General features: G+C 42.3%; 1 long non-coding RNA gene across 1 annotated transcript in view; it reads right to left on the reverse strand.

Moving 5' to 3' along the window:
• Positions 1 to 282: 282 nt before the first annotated feature.
• The window catches only part of LOC115493932 (uncharacterized), a 29,747-nt gene continuing 16,958 nt past the window's right edge, over positions 283 to 13,071 (reverse strand). Inside the window, exon 4 of the long non-coding RNA XR_012054207.1 lies at positions 283 to 637. This is a non-coding gene — a long non-coding RNA (uncharacterized lncRNA). The remainder of the gene's footprint in view (positions 638 to 13,071) is intronic.

Below are 13,071 nucleotides of genomic sequence, written 5' to 3' on the forward strand. Positions count from 1 at the left end.
GAGACCATCAGGCACCAGGATATCCACTTGCACACTCCACCTTCCCTTGAAAATAACTGCAAACCTGGTCATTCTTCACTGAGCCCTTAGGCAGAGAACAGAAAACACAGAAATGCCAGATGCTGCACATACCCACACCCTCCATCCATCCACTGGTCACTCAGGGTGTCCAGCATCCCAGATTGGAACCCATTCCCACTCTGCTCCCCTAAACTTCATGACTTTGGGCAGCCAGTTGCCTGCCATGGCTCTGAAAAGATACACTGCAAGCAGAGGCACAGATTCATATGAGCAGTTTGCAAATCTGCACATTAGTTCATTCCAAAATGTTTGTAAGACATCACATGTGGAGCTGTGAAAGATTTAGCAGCCAGATAAGCAATGACAGCCTGCCTACACTGACAGCTGGAGCAACAGGACCAAGGAAACAGCTTTGGCCATCTTCACGCTAAAACTGATGCCTCTTCAGGTGTGGACAAAGTTTTTGCGTGTGAGTTAAGCCCAGCATAGGCAAGGGGCAAGTAGGATACACCAAAGTCCAAAGTAGGGAGTGGCTTTGTTTTGCTTTAATTCAGGCATGCTGAACTTGGTTTTCCACGGTCGTGATTCTTCAAAGTCGTCCTTGCTCCACCTGGTTCTGTGTAAGGAAAAAAAGAGACCCAAAGGTCAAGCTTTTCAATGTGAATCCCAGAACAAGGATTTCTGCATGAAAATGACAGAGTTTGGAAGTACATCAACATGGAAATGAGGACCTTTTACCTTCCAACAAGACAAAAACATCTTCCAGACAAATATTTAACTGCCTTTGCCTTCAGACAGCCATTCCAATGCGAATGAGGATGTGCTTATTTTGGCAAGACTCTCCTGAACTGAGTGTTTTGTGTGTGGTTAGGAGTGTCAGATGAAGGCTCAGTAATTTGCTAGTGGATGCTTGAGGTAAGCAGTTCTTGGGAAGAGGCTGACTAGACAGCCAAAATGTAGGTCACCAGTGGGTGGAGTTCATAACCTCCCAGCACCGCTGCAGTCAGTATGCAGAAGTTATATCTCCCACAGATTTTGAAATTATTGATGAAGCCTGAAAGCTGGGCCACTAACTATAAGTCCTTAGGATGATAATTTAATTGGTTACTCATTTGTGTAAGATGCTGTTTAATGTCCACTCTGTTCCCAGATTATCTGCCTTCCATGTGCAAGGACATAGGTGTTACTCTACAGTGTTTAAATGTAAATGCAAATATTGATAACACAGTTGAAGACCATTAGTCTCATTTTCAAAATGTATCCTTCCTATCACACTCATGGCAGTTCAGAGCAATCTTTTGGGTCCTCAGCTTCAATGGCCATTCAATTGGCAGGGCTTTGCAGCAATGATTGGCGAGAGCCATGGAGTCTCAGTTGTCTGGCCAAGCATTCAGTAAGAGCAGTCAGGGGAGAGCACTAGTTTCTCAAATGGCCCTTTAAAATCAGCTCTATATTGCATTGTACTAGTTTTTATTATTCTTGCTGCTTATTTTTCAGAAAAAGAAAAAACAACCCTCAAACCTTAATAACTGTTCTAAACAAGAAGCCAGAATAACAGGCCCTTTTATGTTTGCACACACCCCATAGCTGCCTTAACTCCAGGCTAAACCACTGCTGTATATCTGCATAATCTTAAACCTTAGCAAATTAGAAAATAAATACATGTGCATGCATTTGAAATAGCACTTGCTCCTCCAGGCTTTATCTCTCTATAACTGCTGAAATTGTCTGACAAGAATATTGCTTGAAGTCTTATCACACAGATCTGTAGCAAAAAGGTTTCAGCAGTTTGCAGTGCAGATGTACCATCAGAACTGTCACCAGGATACTTTGGAGGGATTTGTAAAAACCAGCTGTCCCTGGAGGAGATTGCTGCAGGAGCAGAGGCCTCCTCTGCATGTGCTAGCTGCACAGACATGGGGTTACTGCATATGGACCTCTGAAACATCAAATATCAGAATTCCTGCCTAAAATCCAGTAGCTAGTTGGAAAGTGGTCTGAGTGATGTGTCCAGGAGGTGTAATGATATGACTCACAAAGCAAAGCTAGTGAGGATATCTGGTGCTGGAAGTTTAAACAAGCAAGACTTTAATTCTGACCAAGTCATGTAAACAAAAGCTTTTGCCATACTGCTTCATGTTTGTAGTCTTCTACCCTGTGGGAAAAGGGTTAAGGATTGTAGAAAAAGATATTTCATATAAAGAAAGCACTACTGGCACCACCAGCAACCCTACATCAGGGTACATTCTGATGTGTATGCCTGTCCTTGCTGCTGTCTGTGAATGGTCTGAGTTGGCCGAGTTAGGCACAATCATCTATCAGAATTGGCCCCTTTGAAGGGCGAGGATGTGCAGTTCCTGAGACCAAAGATGGAAATAAAATAGCAACAATGTGGCCAGCATAGGCTAGGCAAAGAGGGCACCTAAGAAATTTTACAGGTAAAAATTTCTTCAGGTGTCCCAGAAGAGTAGATACTGTGGGATGAAGTAGGTTTGCTGCCACTTACTGCCAGGAGGTCAATTCCACCAGGGCTGCACATTAGGCATCTGATTGCTTTTCTGGACTGGGCTGTATAGAGAATTTACACAGGAAATCTGAGGTAGAGGAGGAGATCTGTCTCTGATTTTCCAACTCCCAGTTCAGTGCCTTAACCACAGGTGCCACCTCCTGCAGTGGCCCTGAGCTCATAGGGATGCTGGAGTTCTTCCAAACTAGCAGCAATACCAGAACGGAAATAGGCTCTTTCAGCACAGAACAAACAAGAATAGTCCATAAATGCTAATGATACAATTTAAGTGTCACTGTGTTCAATGAACTCAGCCTTTCACCTCCAAATGCTGGCAGCTGAAGTTTCTTTTGTGTAAGATCAAACATTACTTTAATGGTCTTTGTCTCAGTAATCTATTTTAACACTATGGTTAATATCTGACAATTATGCTAGATTAGCATCAAAGACTAATGGAAAGATTGAGGTAAATATACTCACAATACTCACCGTGTGGTTCAACATAAAGATGTTTGCTGTCAAAGAAAGGTTTTCTATTATAAACAAGTGTGTTACTATTAGCATTGCTGTGTAACATCTAGGAGCAAGTGAGCCCTTTGCTACTTCCAATGTCAAGTAACTAAACCACACAAAACTTAAGGTTTTAAATGTAAAAATTCTTGGGAAAAAAAAAAGTAGATTAAAAAAAGAGGAAAACCCCGCAAATTTCTGCCTCTTCTTGCTTTCCCGTTGTGATCCCAGTCTTTGTTTGTAGTTGCCCTGCCTGTACATTCAGTACATAAATGGCCAGACAAAGATTAAAGCCAACAGGATCAGGTTTCATAGGATGGTCTGGTATACCTAAGGAATTATGGAAGTGTGAGACAAGATACAGAAAGGAATTTAAACCTCAATGAAAAATTACAAGAAAGAAGATCTTGTGCCTGAAAAAACACAGTATGAAAAAAAGAGGATACACAGATTTTATTTATATATGCATGCTCCATTAAAATGACACTCATTGAAATATATCATTAAAAATGACCCCAAAAGTTCAAGGTTCCTTAACTAATGATGATTCTATCTCACAAACTGCAGGCACCGAAATACTGCACAATTTCTACTGAGCTGTGCCCAAGAAGTTACTGTGACAGTACACATGTAATATTTTAAGCACAATATTCCATAGCGGTGTTTGTTAAAAAAAGCATTTTCTGCTGTTTCCACTGCTTATATTTCATGAAAGGCTAAGCAGGATGCATAGTTGTATGTACAGATACTGAAGCTCTGGACTGTGGCCATATAATGGATTTCCACTTCTGCCTTACGATGTTTTGATCAGTACACAGGCCTATTATTTTTTTGTGTTACTTACTAGCAAGCAAATCCCACAGTACTGGGACAGATCTTTGACCTGTTGTTTACCACAATTCTTCAGAAGCTATTTAATGAATGCATTATATCACATCACTAATGCAGGATTTCCAGTGTGCATTGATGCCTTTCAGCATTCAACCTGTGGCTTCCAGACTCTCAGTGTGATGATTTAGCTGTTACTGGGGACAGTGCTGCTAAGGCTGACACATTGCACCTGCTTTGTAAGTGGATTTCACAGAGACACAGAATCACAGAGGTCTTCCATTCCAACCCCCTGCTCAAAGCAGTCACCCGGAACTGGTTTCCTAGCACAATGTCTCTTTGGGGTTTGAATACCTCCAAGGAAAGATTCCACAACCTCTCGTGGCAGCCTGCACCAGGGTTTGATCTTCCTCACAGTAAAGAAAGTCCTTTCTTATATTTAAACAGAGTTTTTTGTATTTCAATTTGTGCCTATTTCCTCTCATCCTTTCACCAGATACTACACATAAGGTTCTAACTCTATTTTTTGTTCTTATGTCTTTTTATTATGCTTTATGTCATAATACAATATGTCATAATGTTATTATGTGAATATTAGACATTAAACTACTATCTTTCATGTCATAATATTGGTCCTTGTTATATTCCCCCATCAGGTATTTTTCTGCATTGATAAGCCTCACCCACTTATTTACACAATTTGTTTGCTTTCTCTCTAGGGCCTTGGTGGTTTCCTCAAAGCTGGCCCTAACTCCAGAATGCAGCTGACCTCAAGACCCATCCTTTCTCCTTAAAGTTACTTGAATGCATTGATGCTACGTGGAACAGCTGTACTGTCCTTATAAAGACATTGCAAGACCAAATTTTAGGAATGACATGGTGAATAAGAAAACACTGTTTTAGCTACGTTTCTTCTTCTGCTCACACTGAAGCCCATATGCCTTTTAAATGCAGAAAAGGAAACTGTCTTCTCCTTTTGGCAAGTCCTGTAAGAAAGGTTCTGTGGGAAGGAAAAGAACAAGAGGTGGAATATAGATGCCACTTCATCATGCTTTCAAGCACTTGGCCCTGGGAAGAAATCCAATCCATGTGACATATTGCTCTGTACAATCACTGCAGAGTAATCAAGTTAAGACACTTCCCCCTCTCCTCTGACAACATACCACAGGCACTGTGTGCACCCCAGCAGCAGCTCAGTCTGCTTGGGTATGTGTTTTCCTTCCTTCACAGACAACATACAGAATTTGGGAAAAAGTTATGTCCCTTCATCCATTTGGAATCTTGTCCACAGAGCCTCCTTCAAGGACAGGCGCCAGGAAGGTTACACTTACAGTTACTGTCCTTGAAAGTACAGGAGTTAGAGGCTGTGTTTTCAAGAGCCTGTGTAGTCCACAGATTGAACCTCATGTCACAAAAGAGCTTTAACCAGGTCTTTAACCAGTTCCATCTGGGGAACACACTCATGGCTGATCTTTGGAAGCCACACAGCAACTGAAACCTGTTGGACCTGTAGAAGCTGGTCAGAGGGATCCTTGTGATAGCCTGGAAGCTGGGCTGCTTTGCTTATGGCAAAGCAGAACTGATGTTCAGGTGCTGCTTTCTGCATCAGACTCCTTACTGTGGGATAAAAGATTGCCTCTTTTCTGCCACTGACATGATGTCCTGTTCTGCAAACACATCAATCTTTTAAAAACTGACAGCAGCCTCCAATTCCCACCTCCAGCTGTCACTGCTTTGGCTGTGAAGCTTCCTGGCACGGTACTTGAGAGGCTTCTCTGCCTTCTTCTGATCCCAAGAGCTTTATAAGCTGCATTGACTCAGTAAACTCAAGCTATTTAAAACTACTGATGCCTGGATGGTAAATTCAGGCACTTAGAAGTCAGGAAATAATAGATCTGTCCAACTGCAGTTTTGTTCTCTTTAAATTAATTTTGTGCTGTCCTGTCAGTGAGAATATGAGTTATTTGCTTTAACTGTGGTTCTGACATTAAAATCAGCACCATCCTAAGCATGCACAGAGAAGAAATAATTACAGTGGCACAAGCAGTAAAATGATTTCCTAGTCTAAACACTTGTCTTTGTAATCTAATAACAGTTAACCAGTTATTATCCTCCTACTCTTCCTCTGTCACTCCTCTAATTTCTCCCTTCCTTCCTTTCTCCCTCTCTTCCTTCCCATCCATAGTACCTCTCCCCACTGAAATATCAGCAGCATTTGCAGCTCTGAACCGTGTATATTGTATATTGAACTGAGATTAAAGATTGACAGTAACTACCAAGAAGCAAAGCTACTCCCTTAAAGCCATGGGGAATTTGCAGAGCCCTGGATCAACACCAAAGCAGTGTCATTGTAAGCAGTGTCACATGGCAGATTGTCCTTCTGCCGTGTGCAAATATCAGAAAACTTCTGCTGTGTGTGTTGCTGCTGACACACTGTAATTAGGTAGTAGAGCCACTGACCATATCCATGGTTACTCTGTCCACTTCATTCTGCTTAGGAGTTGAAGAAAGAAAGAAGGATTGGTGTCTCCAGTATCATTTTATTCCTGGAGAAACTAAAATAGGAGTGCTGAGTGAAGGAGGTAACCTAAAATATCTCTCTCAAACTTGGGTTTTTTTCTCTTCAAAATACACTCTGAGTGTCTTTGTTCTACCTTAAAAATTTTCAACACTTCATGTTTTGAGAAGGAACACATATTCAGTTAACAATATACAATTTTCATCAGTAAAGACCTTCCTCAACACTTATTTTCCTGAGTAAATAGGTTAGCTAGTTTGACTTACAAGTAAGTACATACAGTTGGACTCTTTAAGTACCTTCCTATCTCAAAATCTGTGGGGATTACAATCTAAAACCTAAGATATATATATAACAGCTTGGAAAAAAAACATAATTATAACATTATAAAACCTAAAAATTGATAAAAAATAATGTGGACCTTAAATCCACTCTTCATTACATTAATTATCTCATTTCTACCCCAACAGGTCCTATTTGTAGTGTACTAATGAGTCCTTTATCTTGAGGATTTTTGTTTCTTGTTTGGCTGTCTTTTATGGATAAAATCTTAATTCAGTTGATGGTATACATGGTTGTCAGATTTGTGCTCTCCACCAATCTCACCTGTTTGATTCAACCATCAGAAGTCACTAGGGAGGGTCTCATGCCCACTCAAATTCAGTTCTCTCCTCTTCCTGGTAACTTATTTATATTGGGTTATGAAGGAAATTAATTTTGTATCAACACATACATATCCTTGTATTAAGTGTGGTCAAAGCAGGCAGTAGGCTGAAGGAAGGTGATGGCAGGAACACACAGACATAGAGAGGTTCACACAAATTTGCTTCCCCTGAAATGGTGGCAAGTTTCCTGTTGCTTGCTGGTAGAGAAACAGATGGAAAAAGCCACCAGATAGGCTTGGCATTTGATTGCTCCTTAGCTTCCAGGGCTGTCACACCCAGCAGTGACTCCATGGGGTGCTATTTCCTCTGGGAGGTCTCCTGATGCCAGCTGAAATGCCTCACAGCTATCTGACAAAAGGTGTTGAAGTGGTGCAAAATCCTTCTGCCAGTTCATGTATGCTCAAAAGATGTTTGAAGGAGCATTTTTGTCCCTAAAGGCTTTCTTCTCTTTTCTTCTCTTATCTCCTCTTTTCTTCTCTTTTCTTCTCTTATCTCCTCTTTTCTTCTCTTTTCTTTTTTCTTTTCCTGATCAGGTGTAATCTGTCCTTATCCAGATGGCATTAACATTGCTCTCCTGGGTAATTCAAGAGAAAAACAATCATGAGTTCACAGTAGACCTGCATTAGGGTCGTTAGTGGGTGGTTATCCACAGTCTTAACCTGGAGCAGATCCATGTCCTGACATACTCTATGATGTCTCTATGTGCAGTGAGCTCAGAAGTCATAAGAAATAAAACCTTCTTTCAAGCTCTTCCAACAGTTGCCAGCTGGTTGAGCAGGTTGCTGAATCTCTTTGGATCCCTCTTCTAACCAGAAAAATGGGAATAATATTTACTTTTCCATGTAATGAAGTAGGAAGCATTGCTATGCACGCATGTACAAATTACTCTTAGCGCCTCAGTATTAACTCACATCTCTTAATCTGTTCAGGACCATTTTGTTAGTCTCAACTGTTGCAAAAATTTTTGCTTCTGCTGTCACCTGTGTAGGAGTAGATCAGGATTAACTCTCCTGAAGTTAATAATAAAACCAGTCTGAGTAAATGCAGAATCAAACACTCCCAGTAAGTGAAACACTCCAAACTCACTCTCACAGGAGTTGAACTTTCTTGAGCCATTCGCACAATCTTTACAAACTCCCCTGACAAAAGATAATTAGTTTATGTTTTCATTCCTTTGGGAACCTGTACAGATCTAACACTGCTGAATCTGACCTGTTTCTCAAGGTGGGAGTTTAATTTTCTAACCTTGAGAGCAGCTAGTTAGGTTTCCAATTTGGCTGTTTTACTCCCATGTACAGACACTTGATTCTCATTAAAGAACATATAATCTACAATAGGAAATGTGACTAATAAATGTTACATGGTGAATTCAGACAAGGCCAGAAAATTACAATGAAAGTGATATTAATGGGCTTTTATGTTTTCCCCAATGAGCTCTGAACCTGTGTCCTGGGGTGCATCAGACACAGCATCACCAGCAGGGCAACAGAGGGGATTGTCCTGCTCTGCTCTGCTCTGATGTGGCCTCACCCTGAATATTGTGTGCAGTTTTGGGCACCACAACATAACAGTATAAGGCTGTTGGGGAGTGTCCAAAGGAGGGCCATGAAGATGGTGAAGGGCTTTGAGGGGAAGCTGAATGAGGAGTGGCTGAGGTCTCTTGGGCTGTTCAGCCTGGAGGAGCCTGAGGGGAGACCACATTGCCATCTGCAACTTCCTTGTGAGGAAAAAACGAGGGGTAGGCACAGATCTCTCTGGTGCCCAGTGACAGGACTCAAGGGAATGGCCTGAAGTTGTATCAGGGGATGTTTAGGTTGTGTATTAGAAAAAATATTCTTCACCCAGAGGGTGTTTGGGCACTGGAACAGGCCCTTCAGAGAAGCGGTCACGGCACCAAGCCTGGCAGAGTTCAAGAAGTGTTTGGACAGTGCTCTCAGGCACATGTTGTCATGTGCAGGAGATGGAGCTGTGCAGGGCCAGGAGCTGGGCTTGGTAACCCTTGTGGGTCTCTTCCAACTCAGTTTATTTTGTGATCCTGTGAAGAATCTTTTACACCATTTACCACTCAGGAAGGCCACACACTGAATGCATCCAACCACTTCATCTCTACCACATCCATCTGACTCAGCTATTGCTGAGTGATGGGGGTGGTTGCAAACATAGAGTCCTTCCTTGACTGTACAAAACTTCAGCTCTAACATCTCTGTCCATGTAACTGTGCTGTCTGAGATCAAGCAGACCTGTGGCACTTCCCAGGTTTAATATGCTGCTTTTATAATCCAAAATATGCCTGGCAGAATAGTGTTATGATGCATTCAGCCTCTCAACATGAGGAAGACATAAAACTTCAGATTTAGCTGCAGATATATGACATTGCCTCAGAGAGCTGAAACATAATAAGTAAATCTCATATACATGGTTCCCACTGCTTACAGATCTTGAATAGTTTGTTGGGTTTTGTTTCACTTAAATGTGTACTGAATTCTCTCTGCAACATTCTTTTGTCTTTTGTAAAGTTCCAGGACAGCCTGAAGTTCAGTAAAAATGTCTGTTTTGGTGTAAGGTGGATTTCTTTTCAAAATACATATTATCTTCTGGGAAAAAAACCCAGGCAGACTGTAGCTCTGGACTCCGCACACCAGAAAGAAGCCCTCAGGACATGAAAGAGGAGGGAGGCAGCTCCAGAGCATGGATCCATGCAGAGCAACCATGGCCATACAACAAAGACAGCAAACTTTAAGGTTGACTGATACTAAATAGCTTTGAGGAAACACTTTAGCCTTTGGTTACTGAGACCAATCCAAACCTGTCAGGGACAAAAAATGATTCCAGCAGAGCCCTGTACTGCCCCTCTGTATAAGTGGCCATAGCACAGGCTAAGGGCAGAAGACAGTGAGGCAGTCATGTAGGAAGGATTTAGCTCCAAATGCAGTGGGGATCCTGGCTTCTACGCAGCTTGGAGACTACCGCTGTAGCAACACGGAGAGCATTTCATTCAGCTTCTGCTGCTGCCAAGAATTTAGGTTGCAAACTACTTTTCTCTCACCCTCCCTCAGCTACAATGCAGTCTTGGCTCCTGCACAGTGGCTGCCAGGGTGTGGATCTGCAGGACCCTGAGCTCCACTTTAACACCCCCACCTTGCTCCAGTGCCTCTGCACAGGCTCCTACTACAGCCACCACAGCCAGCCCCCGTTTCACCCGGGGGGAATGAGTGCTGGGGAGCGCCAGGTTCCTCCAGCCGGCTGCGCTGTGGCAGGGCGCGGCTCATCCCCTTAGTGCTGGCCCAGAAGCCCCAGAATCGTTGCCTTATAAAGACCATTTTGTCTGTGGCTCACACACATGCCCTGTGTACATAAAGAGAAATTGAAATGTTCCAGGCTCCGCTGTCATCTTCTGAGCAAAGCAGTAATATATGGCCTTGAGACTCCTTCTCGCCAAATCTGCTGCAGAGGTTGAGTTCCTCTCTTCAGCCACCACGCTGGCCAGGGCAGCACCAGCCTGGTGAGCCAGCTGCCATGAGGAACCCTCTGGGATGACTTTGCTCAGCCTCAATTGTTGCCATTGATATTTTTCCCTAAGATAACGCTAGGCTGAGGGTCTTCATAAGAAAAGGTTTCAAATTCCTGGTACCATATTACCTTTACAACACACAGACCATGTTTACAGCCCTGTTAACAACCACTTTGTCAGCTACTTGGTGTTGAAACTGTACAGTTTGCTAAAGGGAACTGTAGGAAAGATTGCCTCAAAATTTCAGCTGGGACAGTTCACACCTTTCCACTTAAACAACTGCAAGAATGCAGAAGACCAGAGTTTCACCCTCAGCAACTCAGCATGTATTTCATGGTAATGAAATGGCAAGAGATGGGCAGGACAGCAGGAGGTTGGATATGCTGGACCTCAGATTGTAACTCACTAAAACAGCTCCAAGCAGCAAAATGGTTGCTGCTACTGAGAGAAATTAATTGGGCATAATTTCTCTTCAAAACAGTGTCACAGCTGAGGCTATGGCACAGGGCAGTGGGATTGGATAACTCTCACTCTCCTGAGATTACAGGGGAAAATCAGGCTGGAGGGCCTTATGTTTTTCCAGTGACAAATATCATGAAGCTCTTCCCTCATGTACAGGAACTCTGGCCAACACCTGTTTTGTACACAAGAATGTGTGTCTACTGGTTGTAAAGAGATCCTTCTGCCCTATCGATCTGTTTTCAGTCACTCCAGATAAGAAAACCTTGTGAAGTGTGACTTAAACCTCTCTCTAAGCAGAGATTTAGACTAAATATGTATTATTCCTTTGGACTTCGTATTATTACATCCTGTATTCAGTTCAAATTATACAAGTAGTGACCTCTTCTATTTACAGAAAGGGAATCTGATCAGGAAAACATTTCTTTTTTTTTTTTTTTCTTTTTTTTTTTTTTCTTTTTGGCTACAGGAGCCCTTCTGACACAAATATACTAAAAGCTTTTGTATCAGCTGATTTATGTTGAATGCCCAGCTTTAGCTACAGGCTTATGTTAACAGATTCTTATTGAAGTAATTCTTGTTAGCCCATCAACACTATTTCCTCAGCAAAGATGTTTGATAGCATACACTGCTGTAACATCCCATATGATCTCTCATTCCCAAGCAAGGCTGGGACAGATACCTGCCATACAGAGAAATGAGGAACCAAAGGCCATCGCAGCTCACCACACTTTCCTATTTTGCTTTTGTTTTACCAGACTAGTTGGGGGCTTTTCATGCCTGTCCTAAGTCAGGCTGAGATTTGGCCATCAACAATTAAAGAAAGTATATAGTGACAAGACAGGGGGAATGGACTCAAACTGAAAGGGAATGGGTTTAGTTTAGAGGTTAGGAAGAAATCTTAACTGTGAGGGTGGTGAAGCACTGGAATAGTTGCCCCGAGAAGTTGTGGATGCCCCACCCCTGGAAGTGTTCAAGAACAGGCTGGACTGGGCTCTGAGCAACCTGGTCTACTGGAAGGTGCCCCTGCACATGACCGGGGGTTGGAACCAGATAGTCCCTAGGGTGCCTTCCAACACTAGTGATTCTGTGATCTCCCACCCATTCCCTAGTGGGAGAGAGAGGTGAGCAGGACAGTCCTTTAGGGTCCACCTCCTGTTGGATGGCAGACAGAGAGCAGAGAGAATAGACCTGCAATGCAGATGCAGGGAGAGAAGGTCTTGACATACCCTAAATATACTGCAGACCTATGAATACTGAATTTGGGATAAAACCATATATTTTAAATATATTATATTTCTTTAAGGTATTTATATACACACACACACATATAAAGAGTCAACACTTTAGGGCAACTTACAACAGATTGACTACTTCTTGGTTCAGTGTCCTCAGAAGATCTATGTCATTGTAGCAATATGAAGGAGAGACTCAAGACAAAAAAAAAGCTCTTGACTTAAACCTGGATTTAAATTTTTTTTCTCTGCAAAGCGGGCTTGTGTGCTCTGCTGTCTGGAAAGACCCAAAGCAAATTCTGAAGGACAAAGGAGATAAACAAACAGCAGTTTAAATTAGCAAACCACAGATTGATACACAGCATATGCAGCTAGAGCAAAAGTGAAACCTCAGGGAGAGGCTTCACAAGGCAAGAAGATTGTTTTGCCAGAAGATAAGCATAAATGCTTGCTTGCAGCCTAGAAACAGGCTCAGATCAGCAGTACCCAGCTCCCCACAGCTGCTATATTTACAAGACTAAAATTATTTTCTGCAAAAAACTTCAGGCAGGTTGTTCTGTTATCTGCAGTTACCGTCCAGACTTCGTGAAGAATATCCAGGTGTGCTGCTATAGACTATCAATATAGGGTGTGGGGAAAGAGTTATTTTGGGAAAGAAATGCTTGTATTCATTTCAGCAAGTGGGAAGTGTTGAAAAACATGGGTTTAGTAATAGGGACTCCGTTCAGTTGCATAAATAAGTATTTTTTTTTCCCCTCAGAGTGTCCTAAAGAGTTCTGTCTGACCCCATCTACTCCTCCCACAGGGCATGTCTGTCC

The sequence above is a fragment of the Taeniopygia guttata genome, chromosome 2 (assembly GCF_048771995.1).
Source record: "Taeniopygia guttata chromosome 2, bTaeGut7.mat, whole genome shotgun sequence".
NCBI classification, from domain to species: Eukaryota; Metazoa; Chordata; class Aves; order Passeriformes; family Estrildidae; genus Taeniopygia; species Taeniopygia guttata.